Genomic DNA, 24,627 nt, shown 5'->3' on the forward strand with positions numbered 1-24,627 from the left:
CTTTTAAAATTGATTGAGTGTGTCTGGTCTAATAAAAAGGGATAATCCTAAAAAAAAAAAAAAAAAAAAAAAAGGATCAGAAAGATCTGACACCACTGCAGATGCTTTGCTTATGAGATAAGCTAAACAGGATTGCCTACTTTTTCCGGTCACAGACTCTGATTGTCATCCTGTTTTAATCAGCTGTGCACTGCCAATATTTCTCCTTAGCTGTAAAGTATGAACTATTTTTGTATATGACAAGGCAGTTGCCATTTGGCACCACTGATACCTGATTTACAAATATTTAATGTAACTTGTAAATAAGATCAGGAGTTAAAGTGAAACAGTAATTTATTACATGCCTCCAAACAGCCAGCATGTGTATAAAGACTGAGAATTTCAGCTTTAAAGGGAATTTATTTTGACTGAAAATGGTGTAAATGCACTGTAAATACGTGTATAGCTAATATAGATTTTCTTTGCTATTTCTTGAGAAAATCCTCTATGTTTTAGGCTATGAGATGATTTATTCATGGTGTAAAGTCTAGATTAAAAAGCAAATGTCTAAATCCACTGTATTATTGCCTTAATGATATCCTTTTCCCCCGAAGGCATAAAGGAAACTTGAAGATAAAATTTGCGACTGTGAGTTGTTTGTCTATTTGTGCCACATTGCTTCATTTGACAGTGTTAAACCAGATGATTCATGGAGTTTTGTAAAGTTTTGACTCAGTCGTAGATATTTATAAACTGATGCTTTGGATGCAATAAACAAACAAAAAAAATCTAATTAGCTTTAATGAGCAAGGCTGAACATTTTGGAGAGGGTGTATTGCAAGCACTTAAGAGGTTTTTTTTTAATGTGCACTTCTGATCACGTTGCATTAGCAACCATTTTTATGCCTACTGAATGACAGTAATGTAAATCAGTGTGGAATGTTTTTTTTTTTGCTCATAAAACTTTACATGATGGCTAAAGATAAGAGAAGAGGTCACTTTTTGTTAGTAATCATGGCTTTTGTTGAAAGCTGTAGTATTGCTCAGCTAATATGCTCTATTTTAATCAAATAAAATACAATAATTTGACAAAACTGATGAAAAGCTTTGTCAGAGAGCCTTGTGTTGTTTCTTAAAATTTTTAAAGACTTTTCGCCTTTTTTAAAATGTTGCCAAGATTATCCCCAACCTTTGTTTCTGTAACTACATTGGTACACACTCGTTGAAGTTTCCCCCTGCTGACTGATAGCCTAATGACCTGCAATGTCTTGATTTAGCTGCCTTTTGTCAAAAACAACTGTCGCCATAAATCAACAAACCCCCCTCTACAGCCACCAACCACTCAGCTCTTCACTGAAAGTCAATGACAGCTAAAAACTTTGCCTCGATTTTCTTTACTCACACAAATTTCTGCAAACAGTTATCTTTCACTAGGAAATTTATGTAGCATTTGAATTCATTTGATTTCTGAGTATTTGCAAATAAATAAATAAATAATAGGAGAAAAACGGAGGATGTTGCAGAATTGTCTCTTTCGGTCGGTGCTTTACATCCATGATGTGCTGCAAAATGTTTTATTAGCGCTGGGGACAAGGGCCCTCCATCTGAATGGATGGAGGAGAAGTCGAGTGGCATCTTTGTCATGGAAATGTTAAGCACATAATAGTTGGGTAGCACAATGGGGAGGCACTTCATTCTTTCAGGCCGGCTTGACACCTCTGGAGAGCCGAGCGGTGGGGAAGCATGTGGGAACGATCTGCTCGGGCCCTGGCTGGAAGAAAAGAAGTGGGGAAAAATGTGTGACAGGCTTGGGAAGGGAGCATTTTCCTACCTGTGTTTCCTTAATGTGATTCGGAACTCCAAAAACTAGAAATATTCAGCAAATTTGTTCTAAAAAAAACATAATAGAACATTTTTCTTTTCTCTACATAGTTTTGTTTTATAAATAGATTGCAAGCTACTAAAACTCCATGCCCGTTTTGTTGTCAACTGCAAATGCAGCGACTTCTAAATGAAATACCTTGTCAGTTTCCTGCAGCGTCGGTAATGCGATCCACCGTGCCTGAAGCTTTCCAGGGAGGAGAATAGCTCTGCAGCCCAGCTTGTCTTCCCCTCCTCCTCCTTCTCTTCCCCCTCCTTGTCTTTCTTTTTGCTTCTCGCATTTGTTCAGGCAGTTTCAGCACTTAGGAAAGGCACAGCGTGTGTTGATTAGGCTGCAATAATGCACAATGTGTGAATAGAAGAATGAAGTGCCAAAAATCTCACAAAACTTGCCTGCTTGTCCTAAAATTGAATTGGTGTAAATTCTGGGTTGTAGTTTGTCTCCTAGTTTTGTGCTCTCACAACAACAAGAAGAAAAAAAAAACAGCATTTGAAGTTTAAAAGTCAAGAATGAACTTTAAACACTGTAAATGACAACATGGGCTCTCTCCCTCCTCGAGCGCAGAGGGGATTGCATATGGTGTGTGTGCTCTCGCGTGTGTGTGCGCATGTGTATGTGTGGTGGTTTTGGGTTCGATTTACAAACTGTGGCTGTTTGTGTTCCAGCTCTTTGAGCATGTGTAAGGTATCTCCGCCATCAACTGTGCTTCACTGAGCTCAGTTCACTTCCAAGCTCTGTCTCCTTGGCCTCCCGAACAAAACGGCCCACACTTCACCCCATGCAGATCACTTCACCCCTTCACCCCGAGCTTATCACAGCACAATGTTTACAAAGGTGCTGTGCTCCGAACCAACCGGGAATGCTTCAGATCTGCCATCCTTCCTAAGCAAATACAGATCAGAAGATCTGTATTTATTTTTTCTGCCTTTCTAAGCAAATAACTACTTATCACTTCTTTCCTGGTTGAGTAATGTAACATAACACATTCAATTAAGTTTCTGTATCTCCCTGTACAATTACATTAGGTATTAGATAATGTAACATATTACAAAAAAAAAAAGTCAACTACATGCCTTCCACTTTGATCCTTTGTATAAAACCCAGATCTATCCACTGGATTTCAGATTGAAAGGCCTGATTCATAACTCCACCGCTTTAAAGTCTGGTGGTGCCCTGATGTACACCGCGCTTTGCATTGGACTTGGTGATGTATGTGAAGATGGTTGGTCTTAAAGTAAACTGAAGACTGCGTAGAGTTTGGAGTTCTGTAGCTAGTCAATCTGTAGAGAGTTGGTGACCTCTGTTTACTATGCACGTCAGCTGACCCGGCTTTGATTTTGCATGTCTTTACATGTTGTAAAGCCATGTCCGGACATCCTATCACGCTGCCACGCTGGAATTCACAAACCTACTAAGTTTATTAAAGTGTTGCTGCAGACTAAACAGATATCCGGATGCAATATCAGCAGAATTCTTATCTTCCGCAGATAAGAAATGAACAACTTATAATGTTTTAAAAGACCCATCCTTCAGAAATCCTGAACTTCATAAAGCTTTCCTTTTCAAATCTTACTGTGAACTTTAATGCTAATGTACGCTGACGATATTTCTCACAGGCGTTTGTTTTGGCCTTGTGCAGCAGAAAGTGATGGAGAAGTGGCTGGACAGTTGAAATGGCTGAGATGTAGGAGGAGGCACTGAGATGGAAAGTTCACTGAAAGGATTTGGAATTAATCCCCCTTAAGTTACCACAGGGAACTCCATGGAAAGGGCTCCGCCACGACTACCCTTCGTGCCCCTGCTGTAACGTGTTGATGTTCATATTCAGATTAAAAGTCAGTCTTCTGCTTTTATCAGTTTTATTTTCTCTATAGTTTAAATGTTGTTTTGTTATGAAATGTATAACACCCCCAAATCATGCTTTTTTTTTTTTTCTCCACAGACTGGCTCTAGTAATGCTCACTAATTATTTAATACAGCAGACACCAGCGCCAATACAAAACCGCAAAAATGATTGATTTTGGATCTTTTTCCTTAACTCCGCTTGCCTATGTCAGGGGGTCTTTTAAGAAACCCTTGCTGTTTCTCTCCCTACTATTTCAGCTGCCACTTTGATTCCATCATGCAAGACCTCTGTTGGGTTCACAACCCTTTGAAATGAGAAAAAGGGCCTGTAATCCAGTTACTCAAGCTACAGCACGACTCCTCAGGTCCTGAAAGAAAACCTTCCGCACTAATCCTACTGTCACGACCAGAACGCTCTGCTACCTGACTGTTTGTGGCAGCCATTTGATACACTCACTGTTTTAAATGTTGCTGCTGAGTCTGATAAAGGGAGGATCACAAAGTGTTGCATACTGGTTCTGTTACTCGTGTAGGATTGGAAAAAATGAAAAAGACAATATAAGAGAAAAGAAGTATGGGAAGCTAAATGAAGAAGAAAATAACATTTCTATGTTGCTGAGAGAATTTGTTTAAGTTAGATTTTCTATGAATTTTTATTTGTTTAAAATTTAGCCTTTGACAAACCGTTTTGTAAGCAGTATCTTAAAGGTGAAATGGAATAATGAACAAATATCTGTCTTGATGTCAGAAATATAACAAACAAAACCTGACAATATAAAGCCCAAAATAATTTCTTTATACTTGGTTTAACTCTGTTTATGTTTCCAGGAATCTTGCACCTTTCCCCAGCGGTCAACGAGCAGCTGGATTAGGACGAACTCTAAACAGGTCACCAGTCCAGCCCAGTTAACATCAACAATAACTTGAAAATGACCAAAATGAAGTATTTGCAACCTATCTGTGAAGAAATGCTTCCATTTGACTTCATGCATTGGCTACCATAGTCTCACTGAGCAGCATATTGAATCTGACATACATATAACATAGTATTTACAGTTCCTGTATTTTAATGTCTTGCAGACAAATGTTTTGAGACACTATTCAACGTTGCTGTAGTTAATTGGAACCTGCATCTGTTAACAGTGCTATTGTCATTGTTGTTTTTCCCTTCCTGGGGCCCTGGTTGAGATTGCTAAAGATCTAGCTGCACATCAAAGGTGGGAGTGACAGTAGACATTTTGTCTTCATAATAATTCATCTCACATTTAAATATCTCTTGCTGAATAAAGTAAATAAGCAATCTAAGTTGTACATAGAATCTTCTATTTTGTTGCCAATTTTGTGCCAAGCTGTTAAAAATGGTTAAAGAACTTGGTCAGGGTTTAAAAAAAACAAAACAAATATTAAACATATTTATGTTATGTATGTTTCAAGGTTGAAGTGACATGAAACTTAGACGCACCGTTTTCTGTCTTGCAATGCATCTTGGGACGTTAAAGAATGCATTATGTGGGTCAGAATGTGAGATGAAATGCATTTTGTGGAACATCAAGTTCCTACATGTTTCTGAAGAATGTGTATCACTTTTGATGTTCTACTCTTTTGTATGTTTGGTATAGCATGTTATTCAGTTACTGCTTGTTGCACTCACTATTTTACATTTATAGCTTTGTTTTAATTTTCGATTTCTGTTTGGGAGATCTTGGAGAGGCCTCTATGTTGTGTTTAGCCTTATGCCTTTGTGGCAAAGACTCTCTTATCATTGATTTATGAACAACGATCCTGACTGAGGCAAGTGAAGGCTGCAGTGACATTATTCTGAAATATTTAGTGACATCTTCAATGATTTGTTGATATTATTTTTGGTAGAACAGCCCTGATTGGACAGGTTCACCACTAATCCATGTTTTCTCCATTGGCTCTAATTGGAGTTCACTGGAGTAAAGCTTTCCAGATTGAATTTATTTCTTATCTTGTCTTTGACCTAATGAATTTCGGAATGGTGCATTGGTCTTTAAGATCTTGTAGTCTACTTCATGTTGTTATATAGGTTCTTTTTAAGTAGTTTCTTGATTTTATAGGTCAAGCAGTGATCAGTTTGGGCCTGGCCAGTAAACTGGAGGCACAAAAGTGTTTGGTAAAACTTAATTCATCATTTAATAATGTGGGCAGTAACTTTTTTAACATAGAGGCCACTATGTTCTTGACAGCTAAATCCCCTTTACATATCTAAAATAATAATTGAAAAACTGTTCTTTTATTCAGCCGAGTTGTTTTTTTCTGATATTAAAGCAGTTTGATGTAAAGCAAACACAAGAAATATGTAAGAGGGCAAATACTTTTACAGTCTGTAAACTGGTAATGCTGGTGAATATTCAGATCTTGCTCTGCAAACAGTAGTTCAAGCATTAAAGCGTCTTCTTGAAAGCACATTTCTGACATCTTAAGAGGGTCAGAAGGTCTTGACTTTTTGAAGTAAATTACAAAAGGGCCGAACTCAACCTGTGGGAAACAAAATGTATTCTGTTTGCTTTTAGCTCCAGCAGCTCTTGCATCTCCTTCAGCTTGTAACAGCCCTGGGGTCCGGCTGCCTCACAGGCTTTTGTAGGGGGAGGTCCTCAGCATGTTCACACATCGCTGGAAGAGCTGGAGTGTTTTTCTTTCACTGTGACCACAACACAAACAACTTCCCCCACAAATAAACAAAACATGAGGCAGGGGCCACAAGTGCAGCAGGATGCTGTCCAAGAAGCACAGACACAAAAAGTTCGGGCCGGCCCATGAATTAAAAGGGGGGCTCTTTTTTTTTTTTTTTTTTTACGTGTAGACTTGATGCGTATGCACATGCACTGATTTGCAACAGGAAGTGTGTTTCTTTGTGGAGGAATGCAGGTCAGTTTCATACCAAGATAACTAATCAGAATTTTTCTCCCATGATTACCCACACCTCTGAAGGCCTTTTCTATATATGTGCACCTTTGTGGGGGCCTCAACTATTTAAGGAAGAGGAGTATAGAGGCAAAGGGAAGGGGGGGATGGGCAGAGAAAACACAAAACTTGCTGACACGGGGCATAACTTAATTTCCACGGTAGGGGGACAGCTGTGCAGAGTAATCTGCCATGGCAGCCCATTCAAACTTCAATGGTTCACTTGACCCACCAAGGAAAACTCAAACTGCATCCAGCCCCCTCCGGTGAGGAGGCGGTGACCGGGCCACCATTTATAGGATTGTCTTAAAGAAACATACCCATCTCTCTTGTTATTGATAACACCCCCCTCCTCACAAACACACCCACACACTCATGCAGCCAAGTCAGTGGGATTCTTAGCTAACCGGACATCTCAACAGGCCACATGAATTTTTAAGGAGCTCATGTTCTAGTCTTTCAGAAAAAAATCATCTTAGTTTCCACAACAATATGATGCAAAGCAACAAATTGCACTTACAAATATGAAGCGATGTTTGGATTACAGTAAATGTACATGGAAGTACAAGTAGTATACAAAAAAACTATATATTGGAAAAATATCAATGAAAACTGTCTTGTGTGCATCAATCTTAGCTTTAATGGGAAAGCTTGAAAGTACATTTATGTATTTATGTACTTCTGTACTTTCTGTACTTTTCACTCTACAACCAAAAATAACTCCTAATTATTTTTGTGCAAGCATTAAAATGAAAACAAAGCTAATTATTTAAACAGAAAAAAAAGTTCTCTCCCTGAAAATGAATAATGAGGCCAAAGCATGGGAATTGTGAGGAGTTAATAGTTTAGCTGTGGAAGTCAATAGGGGCTGGAGGTCTCACTCCATTAAACTGACCCCCAGGGCCACGTATTCATCCCTCACGCATTCATTTCCTCTTTTATGTTCTCTTCTGCTTTCAGCAGAGCGCAGGCGGTAGTAGAGCTTCACACAGAACTGCCCTGGTACAGACTGTAGGTCATAAATATGTTGTTTAGCTCAAGACGCTTTGTTAACCTGAGTACAAACAGAAGCCCTAAAAGTTAACAGAAGAGCCAGGATCACAACACTGATTACTGGTTGTGTCTCTCATCGTACTTTTACTTTAAGTCTTTATTTAAGTGTTCATAACCCTTCAGGTTTTTAGGATTTCAACTTCAAACTTCACCATATTTTATCAGCTATCCCCTCAGCATGATGATGCCACTAACAAATGTCATCTTAGAGATGTTGTGTTCAGGTTGTTGTCCAATGTTAGTTTACCTTCACATTTTGCTTGTGGGCCACAAAGATCAGGTTGGGTCTCATTCAACCAGAACTCCTCCAGAGCTACAGTACATGGACCTCTTGGCTCCCTCTACTCAACCTGTTGGCTTATGGGGATAGTTTTAGTCTTGGTAGGTTTTAAAAACGGACTGAGCATAAACTTCTCCACAACTTTCACTCTATTTCTTGGTCTTTATAATGTTGTTTGCTCATGAATGTTCTGCAAGGCCATTTTTGGTCTTTGGTCTGAATCAGCTTAGTTTTTGTGTACTTCACACACAGAGAAAACCCCCAGCGAACTAAAATCTGTTACCACAATCCACACTGGGAACAGTCATTCTCTTTATTGGTCTGAGGTATGTCCATCAAATGGAAATACAAGAAGCAAATTTTGAGCTAGCAGGAAACATGGAGAAATTAGTCACATCATTAGTTTATTTCTTTGTACTATTTCATGCAAAATTATGAGAAGTATTCTGACTAACTTTGAGAAGACATCTTTAAAGTTTGATGAAAAAGATGCACTGCCATTGCTTATCAGTTTGTTTACTATATCTAGAGTTTGTTTTTGCACCATTCCCAAGAGCACATGGTGTCGATGCGGTTGTTTTGGTGTAGCTGCAGTATTCACATCTTCATTTTTATTGCCATAATTCTTAAAACGTTGAAACCATTGGGTTTTTGTGAGTGATGCATTTATTTGGACAGCATATAAAACAAAACCTGCTGAAATAATACACATCTTCATTCAGGGTGTTGGTCCAGTTCAGTTTATATACATATGCTGTCCAGTAACTGTAGGGTTTTTGTGTTCTCACCAGATTAGTAAATGATCCATATAGGCTCAGTGTGACCTTCTAAACACTGCTTTTTAGATCTCTTTTTGTGCTGAGCTTCCTGCAGAGGCATTTGTAAACATCTTCAAGTGAAATCCCCAGAGCAAACACATGCAAAAGCCTCCGGCATGCCGCTCTTCACTCCTCTGCTGAAAGGGGTTCAGGGCAGAGGACATCTGCGTTTGAAGTCCAACAAGTGGCTGTAAAAGAAGTGCTGAGTGCAGTTTGGAACAGGAAGCAATCACTCGATTTAAAAAGCAGAAAATACAACATAAACAAACAAAAAATGGGTGTTTTTTTTTTTTTTAGGCGTTTCCTTTTTTTTTTCTTGTTGCTAATGCTTCATAATAAAATGCCAATTTATTTTATTTCTCCAGTAATTGCTAAGCACAAAAAACAGGCAGCAAAAAGCTACCTGTTTTGTCTTTAAATCTCTTCCCCACACCAGCTCTGTCTCTGTGTTACATATGTTAATCCATACATCTCTACATGTGATGAATTTCTAATACACTGAGCTGACATGACTTGAACCCACAATGAATAATCCAGTTTAGGCACCAATAGCCGCACACACAATTGTGTAGTTTAGCAAAGCAATTGGTGATTCAGGGTCAGGAATAAAGCTCTCTTTGTGCTTCGCTTTACAATGGAGCAGGAAGGCTTTCAGACGCATCTGCATTGTTTTAGGGAGCGAGATTGAATCCATGAACAAGAAAACAGAAAACGCAGAACCGAGACGTTCCACTTCTTCTGCAGTTCCTCATTCTTGTGATTCTGAAAACAATCAAACTTCACTGGTCTTTGGGACTCATACCTGAAAGAATATAAACATAAATAGGTGCCCCACTTTTCCAGCACTGGTTTGTTGTAAACAATGTGGCGAGAGAATAGGACAAGACTAAACAACTGAACTATGCAAAAAAAAAAGATAGTATAACTGATGGAGATCATAATCTAGAAGTAAAAGTCAAGTCTATTTATTTTTGCACCATCCTGTTTACTCTTCTTTCTGCCCAAAGATAAAAAATCCAGTTCATGAGCCTGTTTAGTGAAGACACAAAGTTGAGCGAGTCCTTTCTTGATCCGCTTATATGACACGTTAAGGACAGTGTAAAAACAGCACGGGAGGGCGGGCCGTAAAACTGGGAGTTCGTAATGTCTGGAGCTGGAAACAGGATTTGTGTGCTTGCATGTATGCGCAGGGGGGAGGGGACAATCAGGAGTGAAAGTGAACAGGCTGCAGTTCTGGCAAGGTGGTGGGAGGGTTGTTTTTGTCAGCAAAAGTAACAGAGCAAAAGAACATGCACAAACCAAGGAAATTATGCTGATAGGGCCTTTGTACACAACTCCACAAATGCTTTGAACAACAAGTAAGAGAAAAAGCCTCTAGCATACTTAGATTTTCCAAGTATGCACAAAACATTACAAGTCTAAAAAGGCAAGAATGAGTTTTAATCTGATAATGTAGATCAAACTTTTACTGACCTAAAATTCTGCAGAAACACCATCAAGTCATCCAGAATTGGCTTCTCTTTATTAGCAAATATTCTGTGAGGACATTTTTCTCACCTCTAGTCCAAAGCAGTTGATTAGTTTGCTAACGTGTAACTTTTTTTTTTGGGGGGGGTGTTTGGTTGTTTTTCACACAGAGAAAACTCAAAGCGAACCAAAATCTGTCACCACAATACACGTGAGAACGTTCAGCCTATTTATTGGTCTGAAGCAGGAGCATCAAAAGTAAATACGGGAAGCAGATGCTGTGATCTGAGCCAGTAAACAGGGAGAATTTAATCATACATTAGTTTGTTTCCATGAAAAGGATTATTAGAAGTCTTTAAAGTTGGTTTGGGCTTTATGCTTTACAAAAAAGATTTTAATCAAACCATGCACCATTTCCTTTCCACTTATCAATTATTCCCAACTTTTTGTTGATTTATTAGATAAGCTCCCCCTGAAAAAATAATCAGTACCCATAAAACGAACCTTGGCTTTGATCGTATAAAATATGCAGAAGGAGAGTCAGATATAACGCTGCAGTTATTTTAGTTACTGCATTCAGAACTCTTTTAGTGCTGATTATTATGGTAACTATGCATAAGTCCTGTACTTTTATGCGTACTTCTAACAGCTAGTATGAGGAGAGCCTGACACTAAAACCCATGACACAACACAGTGGAGAATTTATGAATGTCTGTTTGACTTGGAGTCGTGTGAATATTTAGCAAAACAGTCAAACATGAGACCCCAGAACTGGATTTGCAGAGAGAAAGATGTAAATATTTGGATTAGAGACCAACTTGTGGCTTCAACTCTGAGATGACATCATCCACACTGTGAAGCTATTTCTCTCCACACTTTGACAGCGACATTCGGTCTTAAGACAGTTTCTCTAGTTGTAGTAGCATAAGGTCTTGCTCAACGTGTCACTGGATTTATGAGCCAGACAATCACTTCCAGATTTTCAAAACAAATTGTTGGAAATAAAGTTTGTATATATTTGTTAAATGAAAATGATGCTGTGTGGTTCGGGAATAAATTACTCCCCTCCCTTTAAGTTATTAGCTGCGAATTGCATCAAAAACACAAATTTACGAAGCTTTGTTGTATTCGTGCCACGTTTTCTGTGCTTTTCTTTACTCGTTTGTTTTTCGCCTCCCTGCTGGCCACCGAGCTGAATAAATTAACTGTTCTTTGTCTGATTATACACATTTTTCTTCTGCTTGTGAGGTGAGACCAAAAGGTCTAAAAATGTCTGTGCTTGTTGGAGTAGCTTTACATAAAGGAGCAAATTATCACGGATCTGAGAACTGATTAATTTCTCTGCAGCCGTTTCGTTTTACATCTGTCTCTGACTGGCATATCAGCTTCCAGTGGGTCCTCGGCCTTTGTTTGGAGCAAAGGAAACAACAGCTGTTGCTTTCACAGGATTTTCTAACCCCAGGTCCTTGGAAAGAAATTAAATCTCCTTCTTTTCTCTGTTTTTTTTTTTTTTTCTCATTTGAAAAAAAAAAGAAGTGAAAAGTACCCTTAACAGGAAGAAGGACGTCAGCTGACGCCAGTTACACATTTTTCACTCCATTTGTGACACCTGTAGTCTTTAATTCATTTTATCCCTCTAATGTAAGGAAACACTTCATGTGCTTTCATCTCTCTCTTCACCAGAGAAGATCTTGGAAAGGGGATGAAAACAGACAGAAACCGACATATTCTGCTCCTTCTTTCACCTGTCTCGTTATTGGCAGTGATGAAGGACACGCTCAGAATTCCCCCCAATTATTGTGTCTGAGAGCCGCCTCTTGCCCTGCGTCCACCTGTTGACAGAGCTGCTAAATGAGAGCCGGGCAGGAATGTTAATCATAGAATCTGACATGTTGCTGGAGATTTGGCCTTCAGCCTCCTGCCGGGCCTCTCGGACAGGTGGCTTTTGAGCAGATATAATATGAGGAGTTTGGAAAATGGTGAAAACTTTATTTATTTTTGGACATAGCAATTACACATCACCAAATGTAAGGTTGGTGTTTCTTGGTTTTGAAAATTGAGGAAAAAATCCTGAATCAGTGTAGCATAAGCGACGTAAATTTGAGCCATGTAAATACTGCGATGTTTAAGTTGCTCTTCTGGTTATAGTGCCAAAACAATCAGCGAAAGTGACCCATTTTTTCTGTCTCCACAGAGAGATTAAAGATTTGTATTAGAGGCAGACCAGATTTCATAAAACTGTGAAATGTCCCTCTCATTTAACAGATACAAAACCTCAAAACTGCTTACAACTGCAGTGTTGTTAGGCAACTGTTGTTGCACAATACAAGTTTGTTTAGTATCTCGTCTGTGAGTTTCCCAACCCTTTTACACTGACAGTTAAACCTATCAGTGTAATAGATCAACAACCCAATAACAGCTTCCTGTTTTACTCCAAATTAAGTCTCAGGGGATGTTTGGTATAGAGCTAGAACAGCTGACCCATGTGAGGAGGCTCTTGGACACGGTCTTCCAGGGTTCCTGGCCTCCAGACCTTCGCTGCATTTCTCTACGCCTTATCTAAGCAAAACAACACTATTTTCACAAAGATTTAGTTTGTGAGGTTATCATAAGCTAAAAAGATCTCAGTACACCCCTACAACTTCAGATGCCTCCTGTCAGTGGCGCAACTACACATTATTCAGGTGGATGCGACAACATCCACCTGAATATCTTCGCCCCCCCCGAGGTGAAGATACGTGAAGTGTGAAAATCGCTACATTTACCTCGTTATGTGCGAGAGGTGAAGGAGTGTGAGGCGCGCTGAAGTGTATGGGAAAACATAATCGGTGCGTCGCCCTCTCCAGACGGGGTTTTGGCGCCCCCTCTGGTGCTGCACTCCTATGCGTTGCATACGCTGCATACCCACTTTTTGCGCCTCTGCCTCCTGTAGAAAAGACAGTTATTTTGCAACAATGATAAGCAGTATGTTTGGAGGAGTCAAGGAGAGGCTAGTGGTGCACTAGACACAGTGGTTGGAATCACGTGTGCATTATGTTTCAACCTTTCAACTTTGTTTAATTCCTGAAGATGTTACAACATCTGTATGTTAACTTTAAATCAACTCCTCTAACCCTGCATGGACACTATTAAGTGTTCAAACAGGCTAATGAATGACGTCGATCTAAACTCTGATGAAAATGTATAAACTATGCTTGAAATCCCTGAAAGCAGATTTGCTTTAATTAGCTTTCCTACGTACGATGGCAAAAATATCAACCAGAATTGTGTTTTCTGTGTAAAAGTCGAAACGTTTTCTTGAAATAGACCTGATGAGCCTTTTCTTTGAAGATTTGTTGAAAAATGTGTGAAGAATTTATGATTCTTTCTTTCTCTGTGATAAGAGATCCAATAGATTTTGAAGAACTATCCTTTTTTGTGTGCCAGTTATTGCAGCATTATTCCTAGAAAAGCTGCTGCCAGAGACTGGCATTGTATGATGAAGTGAGACGGGCAAATTTATCTCGTAATTCAAGCAGCCTCAGGGCACAAAGGATCATCAAACCAAAACACAAACTAATTGCAGAACATTTTCATGCAGGTTCAGCAGATGATCTGTTTGATGTGTCTGTGTGCAACATGTACATGATTTGTCATCATTTTAGGGGGAAACCACAATGTTTTATCTTGTCATAAAAAACCAAGCCGAGTGGTGGCGTGGCAGTGGTTAACCAGCATTAGGGAAAGATACTGTTATGGAAATTCTTTTATAAAAGGGTAGAGAAAACAATTCTAAGGAATGAGAAAGATCGATCTTTGTCTTTAAATGTTGTATGCGAAGGCAGAAGCATTCAAAGGCCCCGACTCCAAGTCAGAGAAGCAGAGCCTGGAAATGAAGTTGTACATCCTTTATACACTTCACAGTTAACCACAAACAACTGGGAAAAAAACTCAGCCCGTCAGTAACAGAACAAAAAAAAAACAACAACTGGATTCTTAGAAGCACATAAACTGAAACATACTTGAACTCTTCTTGCTCTCTGTGTTATCTGACCTTTCAAATGCACAGGTGTGCTTCTTGGACGATGTGCTAAAATTCTGCGGTGCTATTTAGAGCTATTTAGGTGCAAAATAAAAACAATAAAAAAAAAGTAAAACGGAAAAAATATTAGAGAGACATATTTGACTATGTCAAAACAATGAAAAATGTGCAAACCATGATTGTTGCAGCAACCAGCTCTTTGCTATAAGTAAAAATAGCTGTGAGACGACATTCGTAAAAAAAAAAAACAAACAAACTGCATTACGGTGACAGCCTGAAATAGTTGATTTCCTTTCTACCTTCATACGTCTTGGAAACCTCGACTGGATCCAGCCGATTTAGCACCAGATGACGCTAAACCTGAGCTAATGAGAGCAATAACTCTGTAATTCATCGTGTCTTCTGTTTGATGGATCAGAGGGCAACCTATTCCTCCCTTACACTGTAAGTGCTGGCTGCCGTTCTGCTGGGTTCTTCTGTCGCTGTCCGTTATACGCTGGAGTCACACTGCGTTTGCTGAGAGATGAGGTGTGCAAGTCTCCTCAGCAAAATGTTGATTTTTCTCTGAAGCTGCTCTTTGTTGGAAAAAGCAGAAGGGATGGTATTTGCTGGCCTACGTTACACTAAGTTTGTCATGTCAAAAGAGAAAATGCTTATTTGACAAATAAGCATTTTGTCATGTCGGAGCAAAATGCTCATACAAATTTAGAAAACAATACTAACAGTGTCCAAACCAGAAATTCCTGAAACTTCACAATGCTTCTAAAATAGCTCTGATGAGGAAATAGGATCTCTCTGTTGATTTAATCTGCCCAGATTTGAATGAGGCAACATGCATGAGTTTAGACAAAAGTCAGCTCATATTTATATATAATTCTTTAATTACAGACAGAGTAATTAGCATTTCCAGTGTCTGCATCATGCACATATTTTTAAAATGTACCATCATCTGGAGAGGTATTTTTGGTACTGAAGAAAAGGGGGGGGGAGCGAAACCACTGTGCTGCTTACTTACAAAAACAGGGAAGGACCTTACAGAGTATAGAATTGATCCTCCAGATTTTCCAGTGAGCTATGCCTAATGTATGTAACATCTAGTTTATCATATACTCTTTAAAAGTATATTGGCACTTTAAAAAAAAAAAAAAAATCAAAATACTAACTGTAGAATATTGTTTCAACTCTTGTGTCCCAGGAAAAGGTTTCTAAACAGAACTCAACTAAATAAATTCTGTAAAGACATTTCCCTCTTCATTGCACAATGTGGGTGAGGCACACTGAGGAATCTCTGCCCTGCTCAGCTGTTCCACACACAATGGAAGAGGTTTGGGGTGGGTGGGAGTAACTGGATGTGATTATGAGCCATTTCTTCATTTTTACTCTTATATCATCGGAAGTTAGTGCTGCATATTTCTACAATTGCTTTGTAAAGATCAAAGCCTGGCTTGAGACTTTTTATCTTAGCTTGTAAATTATATTTATTCTGTCTTGTCTATTTTTTAATCATCATTGTGTTATTTTAAAGTCATCAAATTAAGTTATAATAATGCATTCTTTGTTGTTATTGTTTTAACCAATATTTATGCATTATTTTAAGATTACACTTTTGAACAATCTCATTAGAATTCATATTTTATGTAAATTGTTTGTGGTTTGACAAAAAACACTTTGAGCTACTTTTGGATCTATGAAAGAGACCCAATATATACACACAAACGTACTCATTTTTTGAGAGAATCCCCCAACAAACTCAAGACTATGGATGTTTTAAATTAATTAATTTATTTATTTCTCCAACACTTCAGTCTTATAAGCATGCACATTTTCATTTTTTAACTGTTCTTGCTTTTACCCTTATTTCCAAATATTATATTTTGACTTTTTGTTTTTACCACCAATTCAAACTCAAATGATTTTAAATTATATTTTAAAGTCAAAAGAAATGTTCCAAGCAGAAGTTTCATAACTTCAAGTTACTGAAATGAAAACCTAGACAACATGAAACCTCATCCTCCTCTTTGTCTCAACCCAAAAGTCGCATAACAAAAGCGACTGGTTGGTTTTTTGAGCTGGAACATCCCCCCTGACACCCAGCCTCCTCTCCCTCTTGAGCACCAGAAGAGCTTCCAGGATCTAACGCTCTTAAACAAACAAAACCTCAATAGGAGAAGAGCAAAGGCCACATAGCTACATTTAACTTTCTAATGTTCTGCTTGTATAATCTCAGCCCATTGGATAAAAACCTTTTGTCACCATGTTTGGCTTTTCAGCTATGTCGAGAATATTTTAGGCGTTTGCTTTGCAGCCATTCAGACACGAGCCATTATTTGTGATGTTTATTTTAGTGAAGCCTCGCCTCAAGTTTTAAGCAAGTACATGCAGTGCAATGTGGATTTAGCTCATCTAAATTCCTTCACTCAGCGGTCTCTATCATCTAATAAGCAGCTTTTGTGTGCTTTTTGACACTCACAGTTTATGAACAAAGGAAACCATGTTAATGACACTCAGCTGAATTAACCTTGATCAAATAAAGTGACCGCAACATGAAACCCACCCTTTCACATCCAAACCACTCTAAGCTCAAAAGCAATCATCATAATCTTTTTCTCCTTATAAACTTTGAATATACAGCAATTTCCAGATTTCAGCCCTCAAGACTTTTGTGCCATTTTTTTTAAGCATTATTGCTTGAAAAATAAAAGAATAAGCAATGATGTAAAATCTCTCATGAGGAAAAACAAGAATTATAAAACAACACAAAAATCTGTGTTACAGAAAATTAAGTTGTTGCAAATACGTTTGGACAAAATTAGCTGTTTCTGTTGCAATAAATATTTCCACTGGCATTAAAATTTCTCAATGCTTTGCCTATAAACCATTAAGAAGTCTTCCTTGATAATTAAAAAAGTACCAGTTCCACTGGTAGATTATTTCAATTATAACATGGGAAAAATGTTATAGGTCAAATAATATAGGAATTAAACTAACCTCCAAATAATTTGCTGAAAATTTATTTGTAAGTTTGTCTTATTTCAAGTCTACTAAGACATTTGCACTAGGAACTAGACCAAAATCACTTGGTAATATTTTGTAATGCATGCAAGTTGGACGTCAGTGGGGGCCGAAGAGGCTGGAAGCCGTGGCTTGCTAATTACCAGCAGTGTAATCTGGATATAATTTACTGGTATAGCAAAATAAATCCATTTCAGAAATTAACTTCACAACGTCAGACAGAATGAAAAAATATCACTTTATGGAGTAGAAATTGACACAATTCAGAGCCTTACATACATACAAAACAAATCAAATTTTATTTGTACAGCGCCTTTCAGCAGCAAGGCATTCAGAAGTGCAGAACACAGTAACAGTTTTAATAAATATGATCATACATAATAAATATGATCGTGTAAGGTATAAAATGACCAAAGATACAAAATGGCGAAGGGGCAAAATGACCATCACTCACTCTGAGTGGTCGTCGGAAAAATAAACCACCATGCTCCAATGCTAAACCCAGTCATTCTAGTTTAACACATGATATACTTTTTCTCTTGCATATAAACTCTATAAACTCTGAACTTCAAAAGGTTGTAACACAATGAGTTATATGACATTGTGTTGCAACAGTCTGTCCTGTAATCCCAATCATTTCCAGTGTAAATAAAAATCTGTTGCGAAAATAATGTAATGACAAAGTGTTCACTTGAACCGCCTGAAAATATTTGTGGTAATATTTGTATAAGATATTTGCTCTTATTATTTGACCTACTGGTTATCGATTGTGGACTCATGGGGTCATCCAAGGCAAACAAAATTATTTACTACAACTGTTGGTGGAGAATTTACCACCTTAGTTTTCTTGCCCTCTCCATGCACCTTTGAGGGGAGCTACTCCAAAAGTGATGCAGAGATACAGCAGGTTATGCCAACAGTCATTGGTCTCCTGTCTAAGTAAAACACAACTCCTGCATTTTACATTATTCCCTTGTAAAGCTGCAGTATGTAACTTTTATAAAAATATATTTTTTCACATATTTGTTGGAACTGTCACTATGTTGTGACAGTAAGGCATGAAACAGATCTGTGGGAAAAAAATAAGCCTCTGCTTTCTCCCAGTACTCCTAGTGCTAACTAGAAACAGCTAGTCAGAGTCAGGAGGAGGGTCTTAGCGCTGTAAATCACAATCTTGTATTGCGCTGCTCATCCCTCTTTTGCCTCGCCCTGAGATCTCTGAGGCTCTGTGGCTTCTTCCTGATAGCAGAGCATGTCGTAAATGCTCAAGCTAGTTAGTGCTGTAGTGGTAAGTTGTTTCCCAACCATTAACACATTCAGTAGTGAGTACATGAGCATGATTGACAGCACTATGGCTCTGATTGGTTGTTTTTAGTTGGGGTGCATTTCTTCAGATAGAAATAGTAGCTTAGGGATGAAGTAGAGGAGATTAATCTTTTCACACATTATCTGTCTTGTGCTGTCAAGACATCAAGTCAAATCAAATTGTATTTGTACAGCACCTTTCAGCAGCAAGGCATTCAAAAGTGCAGAACACAGTAACAGTTTTAATAAATATGTGAAACACATACTTTTTTTTTTTTTTTTTTTTACAAATGTTATGTATAGTAAAGTGCATAGTAACTAACATCTGAATTCATGGCTAGTAATTTTGATGATATATCATTTAACTTTTTTTTTTTTTAGCAAACTCAAATAAAATGCAACACATGAAAATCATTTAGTTTTGCCAACCTAACCAAGATAACATGTGCCCTACAGTCTGCTGACTGTGCTCAAATGTTCATGGTAGGAAATTGAAAACTTACTCATACAAGTTGAGGAGGCGGAAACTAAAACAATTTAGTCTGGCATTTGGAAAGCCTGCATTCAAAGCCTGAAGGGGTTAGTTTTTTTTTTGTATTAACTTGCATTTTTGCTCAAAGAACTGCTCATAAACTTTGGCTGGCACGCAGTCCCAAAGGCAAAACATGTTTCAAATAGAGAACGACATCCCTGTCTTGACTAGATTTTGATTTATTATCATGCTGGTTTAGATCATGCTATGTGCTGCACATAATTCATGGCTTAGGTATTAGACTTTATAGAAGCTGAATAATGTATAGCATATTTCTAAAGCTACACAACTCTTCCTTTGATCATTTCAGCTCAAGTTCAGACATTTTTCTGAGTAAAACTTTGCAAATGCTGGATCTACAGGTTCCTGCTGTGATATCCTGCTATGAATTACAGCTATTCTCTGAAGATCTGAAATTGTTGCGTAGTGACCAAAAAGCTGGAAAAGAAGCACAACAGTCATAGTTATTAAATCACTATTTCATTCTTTGTACGTTTAATAGAGTACTCTTCAATTCACTAACTTTTTACTTCTAAATGTCTTTTGACCTGAAATGCGTATAGTAGATATTATCAAGCTCAGTTAAACACGTTGTTGTTTAAACAGTTCTTGTGAAACCCAACTTCTCTCCAAATAACTATAGATCCATTTATAAAGTATTTTAATTCCCAAACTTTAAAACACAGTATGGCTAACCAACTGATTTATTTTCTGGAACAACAGAAAATTTTAGATGAATACTAATGTGGATTTTGTAAAATTAATTGATCAGAAACAGCATTGCTGAAAGGGTCCAGAGGCATCATGATGGCTGCAGGAAATGGGAAATTTAGTCTTATGAGACGTTGAGGTAGCCTGGCTATTGCCTTCCTGTGCTACTCCGCTCGATTCAAACCTCGCTTACGTCACAATCTGTTCTTTCTCTCTTTGACTTGGATTCCCTCTGGTATATTTTGTACCCAGCCAGTCAACGAACAGTGACGTTAATTTTCTGTGCTGTTTTAGATTTGTAGTTTAGCAATGGCGGTGGAGGAAGTGAAGGAAGCTGTTCAGCTCATGCTGGCCTAACTTTCAAATATTAATATCAACATCCGCTTCATTCAGCTCGGCTCTTCTGTCTTCGTGGTAAAGGATGGTTGTTTACAGGGAAACCAATTTCCTATAACCTTAATGGCACGGCACCTTACATAAATCATGGACAAATGTTTAAAAAATCAACAGAATCCACACCTCCAGGAAGCAATTGTTTCTGGATTGTCAAGAGTTCAGACCAGCTGTATGAAGTAAAGTGTAGTACAACAGGCTGGTTTTTACCAGGCTAACCTTTCAGCAGTTTTTAAAAAAGTCCATCAAACCATCTTCACTAACAGACTTCATCTGGTTTGGATCTCTATAACTGTTTTAGAGTGACTTAGACTTTTTTTCCCCCCCGTCCCTCTGCCTCATACGGAAAGTACCCAAGAACAATTGTTGGCTAATAAGGACCACATATGTTTATTTTTTTCTTTCTGGATGTGATTTTAAAACCTGTGGCAGGAGAAAATGGTTTTGGTCAGATGAGTGGCTGCATGAAGGGAGTTAGTGTCTCTTTTGTTGCAGGAAGTGCGACAAGTTGGGCAAATGAAAATGGGTCAGTTTATAACCATCTGGATGCTAATTAGTATCTCTAAATAATTAATTTTTCGAGTAATGATTATATTAAAAGTATCTATTATCTTGACAATTTTTGTGTTTGACATCTTGCTTTTGACTAATTAATGGAGAACATAAGAAACAGTTACTACTGATTTCTTTTTTCTAATGATTACATTTTTTTAGGTGTTATTTTCCTGAAAAGTGAAGATGGGTTTTGAACCAAACACCTTCTTGATGCGAGGCCACAGTGCTGAGCGATTCACCACAGTGCAGCCGACAACATGGACTTATGCTCTAATTTACGTTATCATCCTAGCATGCTGTTTGGGTATTTTGAACTAAAACTAAAATACAACTTTGTTCAAACTTGAACTGAAACTTTGCTTTGTGAGCAACTAACTGAGGTAGAAATGAATGTTGTCAGATATCGAGACAAATGCATGTCTTGAAAAGCAGCTGCACCCTGAGGCCTCAGCAGACCCTCCCAGCTGCTCTAATTGTACATTAATTAAAATAGTTCAGTTGCTCGAAGGAAAGAATATTGCAGTGATAGTTCAGGGGTAGCACCAGAGGAGGAGGGCTGTGCCCTGGGACATCATGGGGAGGGATTTTATCTATAGCTCTATTCATGAAGAAATATTTCTCTCCATTTGTCAGAGGGCTGTTTCCTCTGTGAGCTCGGCCAGAAGATAAGAGAAATGACTAAGGGCAGGAGACAAGCTAATGGGGGAAGAGCTTTCCCATGGCCAACCAAACTACTAGCAGCTGGCCATCTGCAAAAACACTACAAAGTAAGAAAAAAACATTTTCCCAACATGTTTAAGCTATCACCAGTTTCACATTTCTAACTTTTTTTTAATGCTTTGGTTTATACGGTAATAAGTTTGTGGCACTTTTTGTCACAGTTTCTGTCATGGTTTCAGTTAAAATTGCAGGTTCAGGATCACAGAATGGGAAGACCTTATTTGGAAGGTCATATAAATAGCTCCTTATTAATAGTATGACATAAAATAACAATTCTTTAGCCTTTCATCAAATCATCATCAAAATACATAAATTATTAGGAAGCAGTTGCAGATTTAAATCAATTTAAAATGTCAAAGAAATTTTATATTTTCTTCAGTGCAAAACCCAGATCTTCAATTTTCCTGCTAATTAGCTTAAAATCATAACTGTTTTTGAGTGCTTACAAGCAGCTGTATTTCACAAGTTGCACTGACCATATTTACCTCTTTCTCACTCCATTTCCAACTGACAGACATTTTTAATTTGTTTTGGTGACGTTTGAAGACCAGTGGTTGCTTCCTTGAAATGTATTGTTTCATTGCAGGTTCGCACTGCAACAAATAAACTAAGCTTTGCAATCAAATGACTCTGCAAGACTGGTGTAAATGCAGCGAAAAGGATAAATGGTACTACAAATGGTTAAATATTGCATGTCGTGTACTTCAGTTAAACTCTGTTATCTGACACTTTCATATGTCTATGTGGATGTTCTGACTTCTGGTCACAGTTTGGACTGGAGGTTGGTCATTTTGCACCATTTTTAGTAATTTTGCAGTTGCTACAACTGTTACCATTTCTGGTTTCCATCAACTTTTCATACTCACCATACATCAATTCAGGCACATCCACAGACACACCAGGTGGAATGTCGTCAATTAGAAATCCATAAATTTATTTAAATTGATTTTCTATATTCCATTCATGATAAGCTGTATGGAATGAATCTAATAAATAACATCTGAAAGCAGGCGGTCTGGTCAGGGGTTATTATTTCTCCCTTTCACAAATTGGTGAAGGGGTGAAATGAAAAGCGACTAAAATGTTTTTGTAGATTAAACTTTTGATTGCTTAATATGTATTTTCTTGTTCCACTTCATGTCAAAGTGCTGCAGGTGACACATTAAATCAGCTGTACAAGAAAAGCTCTGCACTGATTACAAGCCGGTAGAAAATTTGTAATGACCTTATTTTCCCCCCCAAATTCCACCACAGTTAAACATCAAATGCTTGTAATATCTGAAAAGGCAATTAGAATTTAAGTACTGATTAGAGAGAGAGTGAGGATGGAAAAAAAATCTTGTAAGCAATCACACACACACTCAGACACACACACACAGACAGACTCACACACATACATAAACAGAGTTTTCATGGGCCTATCCAAAGCCACCGCCGGAAAGCTTGTGGTCTGCGAGAGAAAAAATGTCCATAAACACGAGTGTGGGTTTGCCTTGGCTTGAACGTGTGACTGTCTCCGTCTTCGCTCGGTGTGTAAATCTTTTCTGCCTGGTGCTCTGTGAATCTGTGCATAGCCTTAAGCAGTATTTCTGAGCCAGCACGCTTTTTCCTTTCCCCAACAACGTTGCTGTGCACAATTGTTTCAGTGTTCCCCCCTTTCTGAAAAAGGCTTCCAGCCAACATAGGAATGGAATATAGAGTCATACGCCAGACAGAATGAGGGCCATGGCTGTTTCCTCTGGCGCTGAACCGTGCATAAGGATTGATCATCAAGGCGCTGAGAATATTTCTGCGCTGCATCATGTTTCATGTGAGCTCACCGCTACAGACCTGTCCTTCTGTTTTTACTTAAATCTGCTCTCACCTCTGCTCTTTCACCTCTTCCCTGAGAGTTGGCGTTTGCTTCCTGCTTCGCTACATCTGAATGATTCTGATTCAAATATGAATTCTAAGTGGAAATGAAGCTGCGGTTCATCAGTGGTCTATCTTTTCGCTGACCACTGTTAATTTTGTGGGAAAATCAAACCACAGTAAAGTCCATTTATGAAAAAATAAATATTAGGGCAGGCAAGGCACTGAAAGTCTTTCATCCAGAGAAACCAGAGAAAAACTTCAATTCCCAGGTTGATGGGGGTTGTGGATACACCACCAGAAGAAGGATGATGACCTGTCTGTGTTTAAACTTTTACTGTGTTAAATGTAATGTGCTGCATTTTATTGTTACCAAAGATGTTTTATGCAGTTTTTCTGTTTCATTCTAATCAAGTATGAGTAGGAAAATCAGTTCAACTCCTGAGCAAAAATAAAGTTTTTTTCAGGGAAAAACGTCATTTTTCCCTGAAAAATAAAGATTTTTCAGGGCCTGGTTTAGCGTTTGCATTAGTATTGCAGAAAAAAGTTTTATTTTCTCATCAAAGACCTACATCATTAAGTCATTTGTTAGAAAGTTGATCCTATTCACAGCTTGTGAGAACATGTGGATCTTCCAGTTCTTTTGTAGTTCCTTTTTGTTTTTTTATTATATTAACATCTGACCTGCTTTAAATAAGTTAAACCCACAACGTTTATGACTAAAATGCAATAAACAGCAGTCCATGACTGAATTACAGATAGAAAAATCAGACAATGGGCTGCTCCTTGCAAGTGGGAAATGTCAAATTTGTGGGTGGAAGTTTTTTTGTTTCTCAAGTTTAATGCAGAAATTCACATGACGTGTGGCTGAAAATCTCATAACACTCCCTACAATAGGTCACCAGGTTAAGTGCCCTTAGAAGAAGCATAAAGGAACTGTAAAGATGAGATTGGTATGTTGTTACAAAGCAACAACGTTGTCTTAAAATTTCTCGGAAATCCCTCAAAATGTATCCTTTGTATTTACTGTAAGCTAAGTGGAGCTGCTCATCTTGTAAAAAGGATTCAGACCCACATTTTTACATATTTTCAGCTCAAATGTTTTTCTTGTATTTTGTTTTTATTGGCATCTTGTGACAAAGCCACAAAGTAGCTTTGTGCCTTTGCAAAGTATTCTGAAGTGAAAGGAAATTGATGCAAGGTGTCAGTGGGGTTTTTCTCCAGAGATGGAATTTTTCTGACTATTCTTTCTTGCAAAAGCTCAAGGAAATTGGA

The 24,627-nt window shown here is 38.1% G+C and overlaps 1 long non-coding RNA gene across 1 annotated transcript in view; it reads left to right on the forward strand.

Moving 5' to 3' along the window:
* Positions 1 to 24,627, forward strand: part of LOC106955674 (uncharacterized) — a 49,030-nt gene that overhangs the window by 7,940 nt on the left and 16,463 nt on the right. The window contains exon 2 of the long non-coding RNA XR_001426632.1: positions 21,415 to 21,548. This is a non-coding gene — a long non-coding RNA (uncharacterized LOC106955674). The remainder of the gene's footprint in view (positions 1 to 21,414; positions 21,549 to 24,627) is intronic.

This window comes from Poecilia latipinna, unplaced genomic scaffold, assembly GCF_001443285.1.
Source record: "Poecilia latipinna isolate Pla-1442-1.1 unplaced genomic scaffold, P_latipinna-1.0 Scaffold758, whole genome shotgun sequence".
Classification (NCBI taxonomy): Eukaryota; Metazoa; Chordata; class Actinopteri; order Cyprinodontiformes; family Poeciliidae; genus Poecilia; species Poecilia latipinna.